This window comes from Mya arenaria, chromosome 6 (genome assembly GCF_026914265.1).
Source record: "Mya arenaria isolate MELC-2E11 chromosome 6, ASM2691426v1".
Taxonomy (NCBI): domain Eukaryota; kingdom Metazoa; phylum Mollusca; class Bivalvia; order Myida; family Myidae; genus Mya; species Mya arenaria.
In genome coordinates this window covers 14159858-14181655 of record NC_069127.1, presented here as the reverse complement: position 1 = coordinate 14181655, position 21798 = coordinate 14159858, and the positions used below count along the sequence as shown (strand labels likewise).

The following is a 21798-nucleotide window of genomic DNA, read 5'->3' as shown; positions in this document are numbered from 1 at the left end:
ACTGGTTGATATGCCCATAAGCTCACTTTGTTGCGTATTCAGTGTGTTTCATACGCATGATTCGAACTCATAGCATTTCATCCAGTGATTCTGAATCCGACGTTTATGATAAGGATGGAATCACTGTGGCTATGACAGTCAAGGTACGTATCCAGAACAAGATTCACCACCCAGCCTTGGCAATCCGGTCAACCACATCAATGGTCAAGTATGATGTTGGGTGGTCCAGTGGCACATAACCAACAGAGTCCAACACCTCAATCCTCGCAACATGATCAACCGTAGCAACGGCTATGATCAACAATGCTCACCATTCCCAATGCAGTTTATGTAGCCATGGCCCAACATGTACATGCATCCCAAGTTAGATGTACACCAGGGCTATACGTCGCAACCAAATGTGCAGACACTTATAAAGCTACAGCTAGGCGATTTTCCGAGAACAAACGGGAATATAACATCCCCGCAGAATAAATAACAGGCACCTACAGAGCCGAGCCAAGTTGATATAAAGAGAGCACTGTGAAAAGTTCATCCTTCAACAGCAGCCAGTGTTGACAATGTCTGAAATTGATATTTCCCAAAAAAATATTTGAAACATGATGTAGATATTTCACTGAACTCAATAGATAAGTTGATGCTTGAAGTGGATAGTACACAGATCGCTAGAAACAAATTCACGCTTAAATTTGATGACACACAGAGCCAACGAGGTAACATGCCGAAGGCTGCCGTTTTATGTGAATTGAATGACGTCGAAAAGCAAAACGTGATATAAGTTTGATGGGCAAAGCAAGTGACTTCTATTATTCGGTAATATATATACACAAGCGGTTGAACTTCGAAGAGCTGTTTGTGAGGCTCGAATAGAACTTAAATAGAGAACAGTTTGGTGAAGAACTAGTTGAGAAATCGGGAAAAGTTAACCTGTAAAGAGATGCTGGAAACACCTGGAGAAGCTTTTCCAAAGCACGATAATGCATAAAAAGGATCGGCAAAATGAGTCTTGCAATTAGCTTTTTAAGCTTCCAGAGACTTGCCTGGAAGCATTAATGATGGAGCAAGCAATACCGAGGTTATGTATGGGTTCTCCTGAAAATGGGTCAAGGGTTAAAGTAAAAAACCTATACGCTAGACAAGAAACATGTATTTCTTGCCACTAGAATCGGGAAAGTCAGAGAGCTTTTCCTTACAAGGTCTAGAAAGACACTCGTGTCACCAAATATGGCAGAAAATGACTCAATAACAAATAATTGATGTCCCCTTCTGTGGGATTAAGCACAATATAAGGATCAGTGCCTGCAATGAGAAGAGGCACATTAGGGGAGAATGTATAATGTGTATTTCTACAGAGGATGACATCCATACAGCATGAGAGTAGACCTCCAGAGATAGGAGTGGGAACACTGTGGAAGCAATACTGTGAATGAAAATCCTGCAACAATGGTCATGGTACAATCACAAGAGCCGCACCTCTCCATGTCTACAAGTTTTCATAGTTGTGATGTGGATGTTCACAAGGTTAATCTGCTGCACCAGAACACGCTGCCAAATGAAAGTTATTCGCTGGGTACTTCAGAGGAGACAAACTCCTGTAATAGGCGAGGTGTCAGCCGGTTCCACCTGACTCCAGGTTTGACCTGTTCACCATAGGTGACAGAATGTTCGGAGTTACCAAAACATAGAAACAAATTTCTTACAAAAGACAAAGCTGTTTCTTGGGCTCAGAGGAAGATACAGAATGTGCTGTAAGTGACGATAAGAGATGTGATCCGGACAGCATGTGCATAATGAGAATTTCTGATCCAAGAAACAGGAAGATGAGCCATTATTACTTTTATTTCCTATAAAAATGGTTAATGCGTTTAACCTCTTCGGAAAACAGAATACCTTAAACACACATCGACTGATTGTCACTTCGGAAAGAACGAGTATAAGCTTGGTAGAATATTGGCATGAATGACTGAAATATTTATGGCGCGTAATTTCCAATGACAAAGCATACAAAGTACATGTAGCTGGAACACGAAAAGGTCTACGAAACCCAAATGGTGAAATGGGTTTGGACTAATTTGAAAGCTGGATTAAATGAACATACTTTTGCAGTGCTTTCATGCGGTTTGTTAATTAGTAATATTATTAAATGATGCACACATTAAATACGGAAAAGGGAGATGGAAATACATGTCGATCTTTAAAAATATAAACAGAGCTTCTTGATTGCGCGAATATTATGTAGACGAATACTACAACTCCAATTAATTACAGCTACACATGCATAAGGGTTTGACACTCACAGATATAGGCCTGTGTACAGTGACTGATACGGTATAGAAGACATTGGCAGAAACAGTCATGAGGACAGTGACGAGGATTGTATAAGAAGTTTTAGCCAGGCAAAAGTCTAAACTCAACTCCGTCTATTTGTGAGCGGATCTAGACATACACCTCAAATAATGGAGGGACTGAAGTGTTCGTTTTATGGCCTGCTGTTCTGTGCAATTACATAGTAAATGACATAAAGGACAGGGAGGAGTGTGGCTAAGTTGGTAAAAAAACAGCACCTAACGTCCGGTGACCATTTGCAGGCGAGACGTTATATTTAATTATTGACTGTGCAGTTATGGGAGACCGAAAGGAGATTTCCGTTCCCTACTGTTTCCTGTCTTGCGTATTGCAGAAATTTGTCATAGTTGTTTATAACCGCGTTTTCCTACTGTTTTGATTAAATATGTTCGATTACTGCGTGTCGAAATTGGCACCAAATACGACATAATCGCAAAAATAGGCGCTTTCTTTTTCAGATCTGGTGAATTTTACTGCAACAGCATTCCATTATATATTTCTTTCATCTCATAATGGCATACGAGCCCTTGTGAGCCTCAGGGCCCTTACTAGCATTATTTCAGTGCTACGAGCGGCACTGCTACAATAATTCAAGTATGCTATTATGAATATTTGTTCTAATTCGCGTGTGTTGTCCTGGACAGGGGCAATTAGTTAGATATTTGTATTGCTTAATTATGACCTTTCATTAGTATTGCTTATTTACAGATTAACGTTACCGCATTTAATGATAAATAAAGGCTATAAGCGTAAGCATGGCTTCTTTCTTAACGCCTAATAGATAGATCAAAAGCTTCTGTTCTGATCAGCGATAACTACTATGAATACATTACAATGCTCATGCTTTTCTACGCTTTCGTTCTAGTGTCAAGAATAAACAATGGATGTGAGGACAATAAAAGCTGACTGTTACTATGGTTGCTAAGGAAATCATTGGTTGCTAAGGAAGTCATTTGTGGCTAAGCTACTTTGTAATTGTTAGTAATGTACGTGCTTGCTGAGACAGTCAATGCTTGCTAAGGACATCATACGTTAAAAGGAAGACAAAGGTTTCAATGGACGAAGGTAGTTGCTAAGGTAATCATTGGTTGCTAAGGAATTTATCGTAAGCTAAGGAAAACACTAGTTACTAAGGATATCATTGGTTGCTGTGGATGAAAGAAGATGGTAACGAAATCATTCTTTTTTATGTTTGGGATGTAGTGTATGCTTAAGAAGCTTTTGAATTCTAAGGCAGTCAGAGTTTTCTAAGGAAGTCATTGATGAAGATAGTTGCAAAAAGGTTTGTTGGTACAAGGGAATTATCTGTCTGCTAAAGGAGTCATTGGTTGCTTAACAAGTCATTGGTTACCATGCTTGTAAGTAATTGCTAAGGTTGTCATTGGTTCTTGAAAAAGGCATAGGTTGCCTATGAAGTCATTGGTATCTAAGGTAGTTAGTGGTTGCTTAGTAAGAAATTGATTGCTAAGGTTCCTTGGTTGATAAGGAAGGACGTGATTACTAAGGAATAAATTGATTGCTATGGAAGTCATCGGTTTGTAAGGAAGTCATTGGTTACTTAAGAAGTAGATATGTGATAGGGAACTATCTGGTTGCTAAGGTATTCTTTAATTGGTTTCCAGAGAAGTCATTAGGTGCTATGAATGTTAGAAGTTGCTAAAGCTTAGGTAGTCATTGGTTGCTTAGAAAGTCATAGGTTGTTAAGGAAATCTTTAGTGGCTTATGTAATTATTGGTTGCTAAAGTAGTCGATGGTTCCTAAGGAAGCCATTGCTTAAAACGGAAGTCATTGATTTCTATGGATGAAGGTAGTTGCGAAGGTTATCATTAGTGGCTAAGAAATGAATTGGCTCCAAATAAAGTCTTTCGTTGCAATGGATTCAGCTAGTTGTTCATTATTAAGTGGTTGCTAAGGATGTCATTGATTGCTGAGAAAGTTTTACGTTGCTAAGAATGTCATTGATTACTAGAGTATTAAGTGGATTCTTATGAAATATCTCAGTCTACGGAATTGACATAAGCCCGACTCTTACACACTAGTAAATATTCAATAAATCCTGCACAATTCTATCCGAAAAGCCCGGCGTGATTGTTTACATCTTGTAAATGAAACAAGCAGTTCTTTAATAAAAATAGAATTTATCATTCTGTGACGGTTTCATTTTCAGGATCGTGATCAGCGCAATTTCTCATTTTCATTTAGATATGTATAACGCTCGAGTTGCTTTCTGTCGAAAGTATTCAGTAAGCATGGCCGTCTGCCCTGGTTGGTCAACAAATCGCTCAGGTGGCAATATTACAGTAGTCAGTATAGGTTTCTTTAATATTATACATTGCATGCTGTTCCATTGATACGTTTTGGTTACAGCGACATTACGAGTGTGAAACGCAATCGATACGCTGACATCCACACTGCTATTAATTCAGGAAGAGTTTCATTACTGCGAGGTGGGTACCAGTGATATTGTTATTTTTCCAGCGAAATGTCCTTGGCACGCCTAAGTTATTTTCCTGGTGCTAAACCAGGAAGGTATGTATCAAACCAGCCAAGGTAACGATTAAAGTGACAATATAGACTAAATGCTTTTTATGTACTCTCGTGAATAAAAAATTGTTAAAGACACTTTTTCAAGGCTTTATTTTACTTGATTAGAAATTTAACAGTATTTTGACAGAATTTGTGCTTTAAATTTGCTTGTGAATATATCGGAATCTCCGGGCTTTGTATTCGGGCTTGTTAAATTTTGGCTTCACGAAGCCCGGCGGGTCGTTCGATGAAATCCAAATTTCGTACACCGTTTAAATATCTAGTTGCTAAAGTAATGTAGTCATTGGTTGCTAAGGAAGGCATTGGTTACTATGATGTTTGTTGTTGTCTTGAACGTAGGTAGTTTGCGAAGGTTATCATTCGTAGCTAAGGATGCCATACGTCGCTTAAGGGTCATAACTTACGTTTGTAAAACAGTGTACAAATGTGTGGGCAATACAAATTAAAATTATTAATTATGTCTAAATTATATAAGTATTTGTAATTTGATAGCAGTGTGATGTCAACTCGTCTTTTGCGTTTCATACTATGAAGTTTGCATTTTTTGAAATCGGTATGGCCACATACTGATAAAAGAAATGCACCGTCACTTAAAATGAACATAATAAACCGTAATCTGATAAGTTTCTGAAATTCAAAAACGAAAGTAGAATTTATAAAAAAAAAGATATATCTAAATGCATGAAAATTTCTAGGTATAAATTCGATAATGGCCCGATTGTTCAGAATCTGAAACATCATGTTTTGATGTACACTTGTGAATTAAATGATATAAAATCCCCTTTTCCCGGTTTCAATTAAATTCATAAAGAAGATACTAGTATTTCGACAGAATACGTGCTTAAAAATAACTGGTGAATATAACAGAATCACCAAGCTTGTTACTATGTATTCGGACTTCAACAAGCCCGGCGGACCTGTTCATACAAATTGAAATCCAAATTTCATACACTGTTATCTGGTTGCTAAGATACTGTTGTCATTAATGGCTGAATACGTCAGTGTTTGCTAAAGAGGTATGTGGTTGCTAAAGAAGTGTGTGGTTGCTATGAGCGTAAGTTGTTGCTAAGGTTGTCATCTGTAGCTTAGGTTGTCATTGGCAGTTAAGGAAGTCATACGTTGCTAAGGAAATCATCGGTTGCTATGGATCTAGAAAGTTGCTAAGGGAGTAAGTGGCTGCTAAGGAAGTCATAAGTTGCTTAGGAGTTCTATTGTTGTTATGCAGCTAGGTACCTAAGGAAGAAAGTTGTTGCAAAGGAAGTCATTGGCTGCGAAGGAAAACATTGCATGGTTCCTTAAATAGTTAGTGGTGGTAAAGGAAGTCAATGGTTGAAAAGAAGTCATTAGTTGCTAAACAAGTCATTGGTTGCTATTGATGTAGATAGTTACCAACCACTACAGGAGGCCACATAACAAATATCAAAGGTCTGTAGACTGTTTCAACGCAGAATTTTAGATATGACTTCTATATAATTAAATCTGTATAAACGTCACAAATGGCAATTCATTGTTTCGTTTTATCTCCTAAACTTCCCGTTCATTTAAATACTTGCTAACGTTAATCCATTCGAATGTGTAGCAACGTGATGTAACTATATTACTAAACCAAAAGTAGTATGTTAGGCCAAAACATTCCTGTGTTTCAGGTAACATGCCGAAAAAATAGGGTCGGTAGGTGGGATTTTTTTGTTGTTATTTTTTATCACACACAGTATCTATTTCAATTTACAGTATCATGCAAAATTCTGTTGCATCGGATCAACTATCTTGTATCTAAGCGTTTCATAATTCACAAAATGTCAGAAAAGGAACAGCATTGTTAAATGCGTGAAATCATTACCTTTCCTTCGACAGCCTATAACGGAGTTGGAACTCCCTTTGTCTTTAAGCGGAGCAGGGGTAGGGACAGGGTAAAATATTCGTCATACTCCACTATAAACTTCAGTGTTGTTGAGAAAAGTTCTCGAACATTTTATGCCTGCGAAACGCGGACATTCACTAACGTCCATTGACAGTATAGACGCCACCATTGTGTTCTTCCTGTTGACAAAGCGCCTTGGTAATACAGATCAGAAATGAGGAAGATAACAACGATGTATTTAATTTTTGAAATTCACCTTTATGCCTAAAAATATTCGGGTCGGCGTGGAAAAATAGGGAAGGTCGGGTTACCGGAAACACAGGTGTTTTGGCCTTCTATTTCCTATAACATACTATACATTTTATCCTTACTAAACTTGGCAAATATGTTATTCAGCTGTCGTCTGGCCATGTTTACCTGCGACAATTGTACGGTGTTGTGATTCTAATTAAACACTTAAAATGCTTCAAATCCGGGTTTCAGGGGGCAAATTGACCCTCACCATGGCAATGCCCTGGACCCTGCTCGAAAAGTGCCGACAATTTCGAAATATCCAGAATTAATACAACATTGATATCTGAACAATACAATCAAGTACAATACTTACTTGTTTATAATCCTGGCATAACTTACATTTGTTAAACACTGCACGAGTTTGTGTTCCATTTAATTTAAAATTGTTAATGAATTTATTATAAATTAATATGATTAACTCCTAAATTGATAGCAGTGTGGGCTTCAACTCGCCTATTGCGTTTAACACTTACAAAAAAAGGCATTTTTTTGAAAAAGTTATGGACACATACTGATAAAAGAAAATGCACTGTCATCATTTTACAAATTACAGATAGTTATCTGATGATTTTCTGAAATTAAAAAACGAAAGTAGGATTTAAGAAGTTATATTTAAATGTATGAAAATAACTTGTTTTAAGGTATTAATCCGATCAGATGAAGAACTGAAACATCACTCACGTTCTTGCAGAATGTTTTCTTGCTCAATAGTGTGTCTTGCCTTAAATATTTTTACATTTTACTACGACGTCTTTCCATGAAGTTCCGTTTCTGAAACGAAAGTAGGAACGCCCTCTAGCGTAAATGACGTAATAGGTTATTATAAACTATAACTTATAAGTCTGTATTATTACCTAACAAATATTGGAGCTTAGGCACAGGGATTTCACGCATTGTTCGATTTTAAATGATAGTTAAAATCATTTTGAAATCAATTACAATTATTGACAAAAAATAACAATATGACAAAAAAGTTGTCGCAAAAAACTTTATTATTACCTTGCACATACTAAACGAATCATAGATAATATAGTTATGAAAGGAACAAAAAGGGATTTTTTTTTAATTCTTACTATAAATACTTTTTATCTATTTTGTTATTTAAGTATGATTTTAAAGCATTTTTGCTCATGTCGAATACCAACTGCACTAGGTTTCTCACCATACTAATGTAACGTGCGACGTTAAACAAACACCAACAGATCCCTTCAGAGAAAAGCATGCTCGACCCTGAAGGGGTCCGCTTGTCTTTATATACAGTTTATTTTTAATCCATACAGAACCCAGGCTTTGCTTTTTGCATATTACCAACCAAGTTAACATACGTATTATGAACGTACTTCCACTTATAACGGAATGTTATACTATGAACGCATATCCGCCGCCTACAGCGGATCGTTACACCTAATCCGCATACAGCGGACCATTACATTACTTTCCCCTCCGAGAAGACTCGTCTGGGAAACTCAAGGGTAAGGCAACTCCGTTCCGGCAGTTGTCAATATCCCATAATCTTTTGAACCAACAGATACGGGTTCCCAGGTCAAGGCATAGCGTCGGGTTGAGGCCTGTCTCAATGATATTGTGTCTTGGATGCATGACAACATGGGAAGTAATACTGATGATTTTTAAAGATTGGTTGTATGTAGCCGTAGTGTTTATTTTTATCATGTGTATCTGCCTTATTCTTTCTATATATGTTTTTGTATATATACGTATATTTGTTTGTTAAGCACTTTTGAACGTATGTTTTTTATGATAAAAGTGTTATATAAATGGGGTATAATAATAATAATAAGTTAACATACGTACTATGAACGTACATCCGCTTATAACGGAATGTTATACTATGAACCCACATCCGCCGCCTACAGCGGACCGTTACACCTAATCCGCTGCCTACAGCGGACCGTTACATTACTTTCCCCTCCGAGAAGTCCCGAGTATTGGGCTGGGAAACTCAGGGGTAAGGCAACTCCGTTTCGGCAGTTGTCAATATCCCACCGCTGCCACCATTTGTAACGTGCGACGTTAAACAAAAACCAACAGATCCCTTCAGAGAGAAGCATGCTCGACTCTGAAGGGGTCCGCTGGTCTTTATATACAGTTAATTCTCAATCCATACAGAACCCAGGCTTTTCTAATTTGCATATTACCAACCAAGTTAATTAACATACGTATTATAAACGTACTTCCGTCTATAACGGAATGTTATACTATGAACGCAAATCCGCCGCCTTCAGCGGACCGTTACACCAATCCGCCGCCTACCGTTTCTGAATATCACACAATGTTGGAAGAAATCGTGCCTGCCACATGTTATACTAACTGTCCCTTTTCTTTTTTTATACTTTTTTCATCTTGACACATCATTACTGGAGTGTATTACTGTGGCTAGGATAGTCGAGGTACGTATACAGAACAAGGTTCACCACCAAACCTTGGCAATCCGGTCAAACACATCAATGGTGTGCTAAACCAGGAAGATTATGTTATATCATGACAATATAGGCCAAATGCTTTTTATATACTCTCGTGAATAAAAATTTGTAAAATACACTTTTTCAAGGTTTAATTTTACTTGACTAGAGAGATAACAGTATTTTGACAGAATTTGTGCTTAAAATGTGCTTGTGAATATAACGAAATCTCTGGGCTTCTTACTTTGTATTCGGGCTTATTAAATTTTGTCTTCACGAATGAAATCCAAATTTTGTACACCGTTTAAATATCTAGTTGCTAAACTACTGTAGTCATTGGTTGCTACGGAAGACATTGGTTGCTATGATGTATGTTGTTGCTATGAACGTAGGTAGTTCGCGAAGGTTATCATTCGTAGCTAAGGATGCCATACGTTGCTAAAGGGTTATAACTTACATTTGTAAAACAGTGTACAAATGTGTGTACAATACAAATTAAAATCATTAATTATGTCTAAACTATGTAAGTATTTGTTATTTGATAGCAGTGTGGGTGTCAACTCGTCTTTTGCGTTTCATACTATGAAGTTTGCATTTTTTGAAATCGGTATGTCCACATACTGATAAAAGAAATGCACCGTCACTTATAATGACAGTTAAAAGACCGTAATCTGATAATTTTCTGAAATTTAAAAATGAAAGTAGAATTTATAAAAAAAAGATATATATAATGTAATAAAATTTCTAGGTATAAAATCGATAATATGTTAAAATCTGAAACATCACTCACGTGTTGCATTACCAATGACATTGTTGTTTCCAGTGAAATGTCCTTGGCAACGCTGAATAATTTTCCTGGTGCTTAACCAAGAAAAGACGTATCAAAACCCGCGAGGTTATGATAAAAGTGACGATATAGATCAAATGCTTTTAATGTACACTTGTGAATAAAATGATATAAAATCCCCTTTCCCGGTTTCATTTTACTTGACGAAGAAGAATTAGATACTAGTATTTCGACAGAATAAGTGCTTAATAACTGGTGAATATAACAGAATCACCAAGCTTGTTACTATGTATTCGGACTTCAACAAGCCCGGCGGACGTGTTCATACAAATTGAAATCCAAAATTCATACCCTGTTATCTGCTTGCTAAGATACTGTAGTCATTGATTGCTAAATACGTCAGTGTTTGCTAAAGAGGTATGTGGTTGCTAAAAAGGTATGTGGTTGCTATGAGCGTAAGTAGTTGCTAAGGTTGTCATCTTTAGCTTAGGATGTCATTGGCAGTTAAGGAAGTCATACGTTGCTAAGGAAGTCATCAGTTAATATGGATCTAGAAAGTTGCTAAGGGAGTAAGTGATCGCTAAGAAAGTTATTGGTTGCTTAGGAGTTATATTGTTGTTATGCAGCTAGGTACCTAAGGAAGAAAGTTGTTGCAAAGGAAGTCATTGGATGCTAAGGAAAACATTGCATGGTTCCTTGAATAGTGAGTGGTGGTAAAGGAAGTCAATGGTTGCAAAGAAGTCATTAGTTGCTTAACAAGTCATTGGTTGCTATGGATGTAGATAGTTACCGACCACAACAGGAGGCCACATACCATATATATAAAAGGTATGTAGACTGTTTCAATGCAGAATTTAAGATATGACTTCAATAATCTTAAATCTGTATAAACGTCATAAATGGTAACACATTGTTTCGTTTTATCTCCTCAACTTCGCGTTCATTTTTAATACTTGGTAACGTTCAATCCACTTAAATGTGTAGCAAAATGATAAAACTATATCACTTAACCAAAAGTAGTATGTAAGGCCAAAAACATTCCTGTGTTTCAGGTTACATGCCGATAAAATGGGGTCTGTTGGTGGGATTTTTGTGATTTTTTGTTGTTGTTTTTGTCACATACAGTTTCTATTTCAAATTACAGTATCATGCACTATTCTGTTGCATGGGATCAGCTATCTAAAATCTAAGCGTTTCATAATTCACAAAATGTCAGAAAAAAACAGCATTGTTTAATGTCTGTATTCATTACCTTTCTTTCGACAGCATAGCCTATAACGGACATGGAACTCCCTCTGTCTTTAAGCGGAGCAGAGTAGGGACAGGGTAAAATGTTCGTCAAACTCCACTATAAACTTCAGTGCTGTTAAGAAAAGATATCAGGCATTTTAAGCCTGCGAAACGCGGACATTCACTTACTTCCACTAACAGTTTTGACACCGCCATTTTGTTATTCCTGTTGACAAAGCGCCCTTGTAATACAGATCAGGGATGAGAGTTTTTTGATGGATCACAAAGGACCCGGAGCAGAGACACCGAAACAACGAAAGTATATAAACGACGATGTATTTAATTTTTGAAATTTACCTTTTTGCCTAAAAAAAAAGGGTCGGCGAGGAAAAATAGGGAAGGTCGAGCTACCTACCGGAAACACGGGTGTTTTCGACATTCTTATATTATACCATACATTTTATCTTAACTAAACTTGGCAAATCTGTCATCCAGCTGTCGTCTGGCCATGTTTACCTACGATAATTGTATGGTGTTGTGATGCTGACTTAACGCTTAAATGCTTCAAATCCTGGTTTCAGGGGGCAAATTGACCCTCACCATGGCAATGTCCTGGACCCTGCTCGAAAAGTGCCGACAATTTCGAAATATCCAGAATTAATACAAGATTGATATCTGAACTACTCAATCAAGTACAATACTTACTTGTTTACAATCCAGTCATATCTTACATTTGTTAAACAATGCACAAGTGTGTATGAAATGTAATTTAAAATTGTAAATGTATTTATTATAAATTAAGAATATGATTAAAATCACTCCTAAATTGTTAGCAGTGTTCGCTTCAACTCGTCTATTGCGTTTCACACTCACTTTTTTTTTTGAAAACGGTATTGTCCCATACTGATAAAAGAAATGCACTGTCATCATTTTACAAACTACAGTGAATAGGCCGCTATCTGATAATTTCCTGAAATTTAAAAACGAAAGTAGAATTTGTAAAAAAACGAACAGTGGAGGATCTACCGGGGGGCACCTAGGGCCCGTGCCCCCCCCCCCCCCCCAGCGGACCGGCAAGTAATGTTTTCGGGGGCACATCTATATTGATTTAACTGTACAAATAAGTTGTTTGTCACAATTTAAATTTTATGTCAGCATTTGAGCAAATAAACAACCTGATTGTCGAGTATAATATAGTATTCGAAACGAAAGTCTTTTGAAAAATGACATTCGATAAACAAAAATTTGCGCCGCATTTTACACAGACAGCTGATCAAAGGTAGACAAATATGGCTGCAGTTATACGCATAAGTTTACTGTTTATAAAATATATCATATTCCAGAAATATAAAAGTTGTTTTAAACTGTTAACATGTGCACATTATATGTTCGTCATTGCTTTTAATAATGTCATTCTGTGCCAACAAGATATGTATGTGCATGACGTGCATTAAACAAATGTGTAAATTCAAAACGTTGCCGCTTTAAACCTTTCCATTTCGGCCTTTATTATCGTCTCGTTCTCTGAATTATGTTAGAGCCTTTGTAAATTAATTCATTATAATTTATTTAAAACCTTTTTTGGAATGTGTTGTCAAGTTTTTTTAATTCAGTTAACTTAAATTTATAACAATGACATCCTAAGTACCTACAGTATCATTGAGTGCAACTAATAACACTTGATAGTAGGCCTACTTGATAGCACTAATTTAAAGCTTAAAAATGTGTGTCCCAGGTGGACGAGTTGTCAACTGCTTAGCCTATAGGATATTAATCCGTCGACCCTGGTTCGATTCCTCAAAACGGCTAGATATCTTTGTTTTGTTTTTTTGAAAGGTTTATCTTAGTTAATGATATCTTTTTAATTCAATTTATCTGCCATACATTATTGACAGTGAAGACAAATGTTAATTCCATGTCATTATATGATTAAAATAATGCATTCAAAAACAGTTTGATATGTTTATAATTAGTTGTGCCCCTCCATTTAGAAAGTCCTGGACCCGCCACTGAAAAAGTTATATTTAAATGTATGAAAATAACTAATTTAAAGGTATAAATTCGATCAGATGAAAAATTGAAACATCACTCACGTTCTTGCAGAATGTTTTCTTGCTCAAAAGTGTTTCGATCTTAAAGTATTTTTATATTTTACTACGACGTCTTTCCTTGAAGTTCTGTTTCTAAAACGAAAGTACAAACGCCCTCTGGCGTAAATGACGTAATAGGTTATTATAAACTATAACTTTAAAGTCTGTATTATTTCCTGCGCATTGATGTCACCTTACAAATATTGGAGCTAAGGCACGGGCATTTTACGCATTGTTTGATTTAAAATGATAGTCATAGTCATTTTAAAATCAATAACATTTATTGACAAAAAAGAATACCAATATGACAAAAATGTTGTTGCAAAAACACTTTATTATTACCTTGCACATACTAAACAAATCATCGGTAATATACTTATGAAAGGAACAACAAGGGATTTTTTATTTGATAAAAAAGACATACTATTTATACCTTTTATGTGTTTAATTGTTTAAAGTGACACTATTATTCAAAATCAATACATACACATGTATAACAAACGTAAATTTTGACTGATAAACTTTAAACTACTTACTATTTAGTGCATTTATGGAAAATATTAATTATTGATAACAAGATTGTAACCGTGTATTTAATAGCAGCAAGCGCAAAAATATTAAATGATTGGTGAATGCTAAATGATTTACTGTGGTCTTCTATAGTTATATAAGGTAGAAATACCGTGTTTTATGGTCATTTCTTTCAAATTCAACTCGGTATCCTTCATAAAAACCATTGTTTTCGACATTTATTCATCCTTTTTGCAATATTAAAACAATATTATTATTATTATTATAGGGATACATGATTGCAATTGTCAATGGGGAAGTGTATACGGATAAATTTTAGTTTTGAAAAAAAGATTTGTTAATGATATCAACTCTTATTCAACTTTACTTAAAATTTGTGGTCAATAACCGTTTTGATGCTTCCAAAACGTCATATAAAACGAATAAGCCTAATGTTTAAAACAGGAAATTAAAAAAAGTTATTCCCTGTGTTTTTGTATTGACTGGTCGCCGGTCATACGAGTTCGTTATTTTAGAAATTTACTTTCTGTGAAAACGATTTATATACAGGCTGTGGTAGTAAATAAGCATGTGAGAATTTACGGGCATATTGTGAATAATAGTTTAAATTATGCATTCGATAACAAATATAAGTGCCTTATCACGACATTAATTGACTATTAAAAATTCAAGTGATATAAAATGGAAGTACAAAGCTTAATTCACACGATTTTACTAACAAATATAAGTCGCAATAACGAAATTAACACTATTTAAATTTAACTGATATAAAATGAAAGTTTAAAGCGCAATTGACACGATTTAAAACAAACATTAATGAATAAAAGTAGGCCGAAAAGGATCAGGCCGAAATATTATCTCGGCCGAATCGACCCGACACCAATAATTTTATCGGTGATAATGCAAGGTACCAGTATAAATAATTTACGCATGCCGGAGACGACCGAGTAACTACGATCTAGAAAGTTGATTAAACCGTCATAGTTCGGCTATGTCCGTGTTTATTCGGAATGTTAACAATTGTATATATTGTCACATGTCTTTATTGAGCCAATTGGGTATCGATATTTTTCACGTGACACAACGATTCAGCGTCCTCCTCCATCTTTTTGCGGGGAAAGAAAACGCGAAAACTCACTATGGTAAGGGGTGTTTTAGGACATTTTCACCAAGGGCAAACTTTATTTTCTCCATACAATGGCATGCAATGTACCGTTACGAACACAACCATATGTCCTCATTAACGGCTGTCGATGTAGACTGTATACTGAATAAGGGAAATGCTTTGTATTCTACCATAGTCGAAAGTATAAACGCGGCTCGATATTTATCGCATAATGATTTGCCAACATCCGTTAGGTTTAGAAATAATCTATTTTGTCCGCAATATATGCTTGATGTTTACTATGGTAACGTAAACGGTGATTATGACATCCATTTGGGTTCAATACCCATTCAGCCGCGTCTTTGATGCCTAACATCAACATTCGTCTTGTTAATTATGGTAAACCTTATTTGGGAGTAAGAGTGCATCTTTAACTCAAATTTTTTGCTCAAATCTAATACCAACTGTACTAGGTTTCTCGCCATCCTACATGTAGTATATTAGTTAATACTTTTATCTTTAATTTCTGTGAGCTGGATTCCCAAAATTTTAACTGTTAAAGAAACAGAGTTGTTATTAAGGTCAAGGAATTTAAAGTTTTTCAAGTTATCTTGCTTTCTTATTTTGAGATTGGTTGTTTAAGAAAGGAACGGAGTTCGTCTGATGTTGAATTTTCCCTCATTCCAGCCTCTAACGATCAATTCTGGGGGGAAGCGTTTCTGAATATCTCGCAATGTTGGAAGAAATCATGCCTGCCACATGTCATACTAAATGTCCCTTTTCTATTTTTTCATCTTGACACATCATTACTGGAGTGGATTATCAAAGAAAACTATATATACAATTTGAACGAGTGTAAAATTATGCAAATTGGAATATCATTTAAGTGATGAAACTACATCGTATTTCTAGTATAAACATAGGTCCAAGTGGTCGTCAAAGTTTTTCTTACATCGTATCATTAAAAAGCTTTTGGATTTACTTGGTATAATTCTCGACAAAAGTCCAAATACCCTAATCAGTGGAATGTGTTTTAAGCAAAACAATCATACGTGCGCTTTATCACAACCTTGTTGTGCCTTGTAGAGCAGAGTTTCATCACTTTTCACATACTACAGTTTCGGATATTTGAGCTAACTCAAAAATCATGTTTATTCTATGTGCATGCAGTAAGGTTATGGGTTATATGTGTCGAGTAAATAAAATTATAGCTTTAATTGTTTTCCAAGAAAGTCATTTAGACCCTAAATCGTACGCCTACCCTCAAACCACTGGCTCCCAACCTACATGTAGACCTCTCAGCACTCTTAAACATTAGATTCTGGATTTATAAGCCTCTGTTTTAAGACGAGCGGCACGCCTCAATGTATGTTTCGGACAGAGGACATCTCTTCACTGTGATGTCAGCCTTTGAATGTGGCTTCATATTCAAGTCCCAAATCTGTTTTTGAATCCGGTTCCTTCTACCTACCGCAGTCTACTTTTATGTAGCCTTTCGAGGCGACTCTATCGTTGTGCTTGACCTAACCAGGGGGGGGGGGGGGTCCAACGTGTATTGTTTTTTTTTTCCAATTTTAAGTGAGGAAAATGTGTGATGCGGAATAAAATGGCGGGATTTTGGTGTTTTGGGAGGGTAATTTCACCTCACCGGGTTCGATTCCCGACCTCGGCGCATATGAGTTTGGCTTGGTATTCAGGCTGAATACCAAGCCGGACAAGTGGGTTTCCTTGGGTACTCCGGTTTCCCCCCACAAAACCATCTCACACGCTCGCGTAACAACGTGCCAACGGGAGTGATAAATATAATGTTGTTATAACTTGTTTCACAATCGTTGTAAAATAAATAAATTTAAACAAAACTAATACATTGAGCGGCAATACATTGTTATTTAATCATGACATTATTTTTTTTTTGTATTGGTGAACTAAAATAAACTGAATGATTTTGAAATGAATGTACGTATGTAACGTTTCTTCCCTAGCTAGCTCGGACACGCTACCTTAAATTAAACTATAAACCTATTCTCGGACTGCATTGTCCCAAAAATTAAGTATGAAATTAATATTATATACACGTGATTAACAATGATTGCTTACAAAACCGAATGATTAGAAATAATTGGTATGGTTCAAGAATCAACGTTCAATTATCCCAAAAGCAAGAATGAACAAACAGAAACACTACAACAACTATTCTGTAACTTCTAACAGGACCAGCATACAAAACGCTTATAAACCAATCACAATATATCAGCGAAACCCACAGTCCTAAATGTATAGCTTTTACGGGGAATCAAACCATTGACCCTGTTCCGTCTGTATCGCAATGATCCAGGCTTACTAAGAGGCCAAAAAGAAACCCCACGGATGTCCGAACCTGGAAACTAGAAGCTGTAGCGCAATGCTTCACTTTAATTCTCCTAGCCTCCAATAGTTCAGAACCCGCCCTAAACAGTACAAAAAGATACTTCAAAGCTTCCCTATATATTATTAACTTGATGTTCTCACATCGGCGTCGAGACACGAACTAACTATTTCTATGCATTTCTCTTTTTATATACCCTAACATCACGTGACCAAAATGGAATGGTCCATTTTAACAAGCACGATGGACGAAACCATTATATATAACTAACGTTACAGAGTAGGGGTGTCAAGTTTATCAAACTTACGAAAAAGTAGAAAACTATTAAGAATACAACTTAGTTCGTATTAATTAATTATTTACTAGCTAAATTTAGACATTTAATACTAAAACCATAACATTAGTATTAAATACACGAAATCATCATAAAGAAGTCATAGCGATAAAGCGAAAATCAAATACTCTATAAAATTCACTAAAACAGAAATGATTATTTTCCGGGCTCCGGACTACATGATTCCATGAACATTACACGTATACGTAGATGTGACTTAACTATTTCAAGCCTGTGACTGTGAAGCTGCATAGCTAAATGTTTAGTTAATCAGAGTAACGATGGATATAGACGCTGCCAGGAAGATTGCCACCTTTCTCCGGTCGACAGCCTGAACGCAGCCCTTCTCCAGTAGAAAACCTGTATGCCGTCATTCTCCTATAGCAAGTTTCAATCATTCGAACTCCTCGGCCATTTTATCGAAAACAACCTCGGATGTATGCAGGTACATCAGTTGAAGTAGTTCGTAAAATTTTGAATTATATCATAAATTAAATGTAGTGTTTTAGAGTTGTATTTATTGATCTAAGTCGAAATTGATTGCCATTTAATTGTATTATTGCAAACATAATTAAGAATCCCAAGAGTTAAGTCACAAAGTTTAACTGCTAAATAAAATTACTACGCGATCTACTTGCAGCGGACTTAAACGTACCACTTTTCGAGTATGTAAACCGTCCAAATACATCCGAGGTTGTTTTTGAAAAAAATGGCCGAGGAGTTCCGAATGGTTTCAATGCCGCCTCTCTCTGGTAGCCAGTCTGAATGCTACCGTTTTTGGGGATCAAGCCACTCTCCGGTTCCCAACCTTAATACCACCTCTCTCCGGTACCCAACCAAATTTCCGCCTGTCTCCGTCTTTCCGGAACCAAGCTTGAATACCTCTCTCCGATACCCAGCCAGAATACTGACTCTCTGAGTATCGCCTTTTCCCGGTACCAAGCCCGATTATCGCATTTCTCCGGTACCTTGTCTAGATGCTACCTCTCTCAGGTACCTAGTCTAGTCAATACCGCCTCTCTCCAGTACCAAGCCTGAATATCGCCTCTTTTCGTTATCTGGTACCCAGCCTGACTTTCGCCTTTCTCCGGTACCCGGTCTGAATACCGCCTCTCTCCGGTACCCGGCCTACATACCGCATCTATCCAGTACCCAATCTGAATTCGTTTCTTCCGGTACCCAGCCTGAATACCGCCTTTATCAGGTACCCAGCCTCATACGGCCTAAACACCGCCTTTCTCACGTAACCAGCCTGAATACCGCCGCTTTCCGGTACCCGGCCTAAATACCACCTCTCTCCGGTATCTAGCCTTAATACCACCTTTCTTCGGTACCCAGCCTTTATGCCGCCTTTCTCCAGTACCCAGCCCGATTACCGCCACTCTCCAGTACCAAGCCTGAATGCCGGCTTTCTCCGGTACCTAGCGTGAATACCGCCGCATCCGATACCCAGCCTAAATACCACCTCTCTCCGATATCTAGCCTGAATATCGGCTTTCTTCGGTACCCAGCCGAAATAACGCCTCTCTCCAGTACCCAGCCCGAATGCCGCCTTTCTCCGGTACCTAGCCTTAATACCGCCGCTTTCCGGTCCACGGCCTGAATGCCACCTTTCTCTGATGCCAAGCCTAAATGCTGCCTTTCTCCTGTACCCAGCCTGAGTACCACCTTTCCGGGACCCAGCCAGATTTCTGCCTTTCTCCAGTATCCAGCCTGAATGCCGCCTTTCTCCGGAACCCAGCATGAATGCCGCCTTTCTCCGGTACCCAACCAAAATGCCACCTCTCGCCGGTAGTCGGCGTGAATATGGCCAATACCGCCATTCTTCGGTACCCAGCCTTAATAACTCCTTTCTCTGGTACCTAGGCTGAAGACCGCCTTTCTCAGGTACCCAGCGTCAATAACGCCTTTCTCCAGTACCCAGCCTGAATGCCGCCTTTCTCCGGAACCTAACCTAAATGCCACCTCTCTCCGGTACTCGGCCTGAATATGGCATTTGGCCAATACCGCCCTTCTCCGGTAACAAGCCTGAATTACGCCTGCTCCGGTACCCAGCCTCAATAACGCCCTTCTCCTGTACTCCGGCTGAATATCGCCTTTCTCCGGTACCCAGCCTAAAAACCGCTATTCTCCGGTACACAGCCTCAAAAACGCCTTTCTCTGGTATCTAGGCTGAAGACCGCCTTCATCCGGTACCAAGCGACAATAACGCCTTTCTCTGGTACACAGCCTCAATAACGCCTTTTCCTGGTACCCAGCCTCAATAACGCCTTTCTCTGGTATCTAGGCTCAAGACCGCCTTCCTCCGGTACCCAGCCTCAATAACGCCTTTCTCTGGTATCTAGGCTGAAGACCGCCTTCCTCCAGTACCCAGCCTCAATAACGCCTATCTCTGGTACCTAGGCTGAAGACCGCCTTCCTCCGGTACCAAGCCTCAATTACACCTTTCTCTGGTACCCAGCCTCAATAACGCCTTTCTCTGGTACCAAGGCTAGAGACCGCCTTTCTCCGGTACCCAGCCTCAATAACGCCTTTCTCTGGTACCAAGGCTGAAGACCGCCTTTCTCCGGTACCCAGCCTCAATAACGCCTTTCTCTGGTATCTAGGCTCAAGACCGCCTTCCTCCGGTACTTAGCCTCAATAACGCCTTTCTCTGGTATCTAGGCTGAAGACCGCCTTCCTCCGGTACCCAGCCTCAATAACGCCTATCTCTGGTTCCTAGGCTGAAGACCGCCTTCCTCCGGTACCAAGCCTCAATTACACCTTTCTCTGGTACCCAGCCTCAATAACGCCTTTCTCTGGTACCAAGGCTAGAGACCGCCTTTCTCCGGTACCCAGCCTCAATAACGCCTTTCTCTGGTACCAAGGCTAGAGACCGCCTTTCTCCGGTACCAAGCCTCAATTACACCTTTCTCTGGTACCTAGGCTGAAGACCGCCTTTCTCCGGTACCCAGCCTCAATAACGCCTTTCTCTGGTACACAGCCTTAATAACGCCTTTCTCTGGTACCTAGGCTGAAGACCGCCTTTCTCTGGTACCTAGGCTAGAGACCGCCTTTCTCCGGTACCCAGCCTCAATTACGCCTTTCTCTGGTACCTAGGCTGAAGACCGCTTTTCTCCGGTACCCAGCCTCAATAACGCCTTTCTCTTGTACCTAGGCTGAAGACCGCCTTTCTCCGATACACAGCCTCAATAACGCCTTTCTCTGGTACCTAGGCTGAAGACTGCCTTTCTTCAGTACCCAGCGTCAATAACGCCTTTCTCCGTACCCAGTCTGAATACCGCCTTCATCCGGTATCTCGCCTAAATGCCGCCTTTTTCTGATACCCCGCCTAAATGCCGCCTTTCTCCGATATCCTGCCTTAATGCCGCCTTTCTCCGGTATTCCGCCTAAATGCCGCCTTTCTCCGGTATCTCGCCTAAATGCCGCATTTCTCCGGTATCCTGCCTACATGCCGCCCCTCTCCGGTATCCCGTCTGAATGCGGCACATACCGTGACTTGTTGGCGACGACCAATGAAACTTATATAAACATTGCCACGCGTATATTGTACATATATAAACATAATCCGATATATTTACGGCATTTTTGAGGAAGCCTTTTGTAAGGTTATCGGCGAATCGAATGTTGTGACTACATCTAAATACATCAACATACAGCTTTTGTAGAACTCCAGGCCAATAATTTACAGTATATACAATTATTTTATTAGTATCTAAAATCTTGCTGAAGGCATGTAAAACATGTTTGATTATCTCCCACGCATTCTGTAATTCAATAGAGATATTGTTGACCTACCTTCATACCTTTATAATTGGTGCTAACCCGATATTGATTTTTACCCGGCTAAGGTAGTATTGTTGATATTGATCCGTATAGTACTATCAG

At 38.3% G+C, this 21798-nt stretch overlaps 1 protein-coding gene across 6 annotated transcripts in view; it reads right to left on the bottom strand.

Annotated features, from left to right (window-relative positions):
* LOC128237273 (E3 ubiquitin-protein ligase rnf213-alpha-like) overlaps positions 1 to 13663 on the bottom strand; it is a 117591-nt gene extending 103928 nt beyond the window's left edge. The window contains exons 1-3 of one of the 6 annotated variants that reach the window (XM_052952636.1): positions 13579 to 13663; positions 12359 to 12455; positions 11508 to 11618 (exon numbers count right to left, since the gene is read on the bottom strand). The gene's annotated coding sequence lies outside the window, so the exon portion shown is untranslated. Of the gene's footprint in view, positions 1 to 7729; positions 7820 to 11507; positions 11619 to 12190; positions 12322 to 12358; positions 12456 to 13578 lie in introns of those variants that run through there. The other 5 variants (XM_052952637.1, XM_052952634.1, XM_052952635.1 and 2 more) reach the window with 5 other exon arrangements.
* Between the last annotated feature and the right edge of the window lie 8135 nt (positions 13664 to 21798).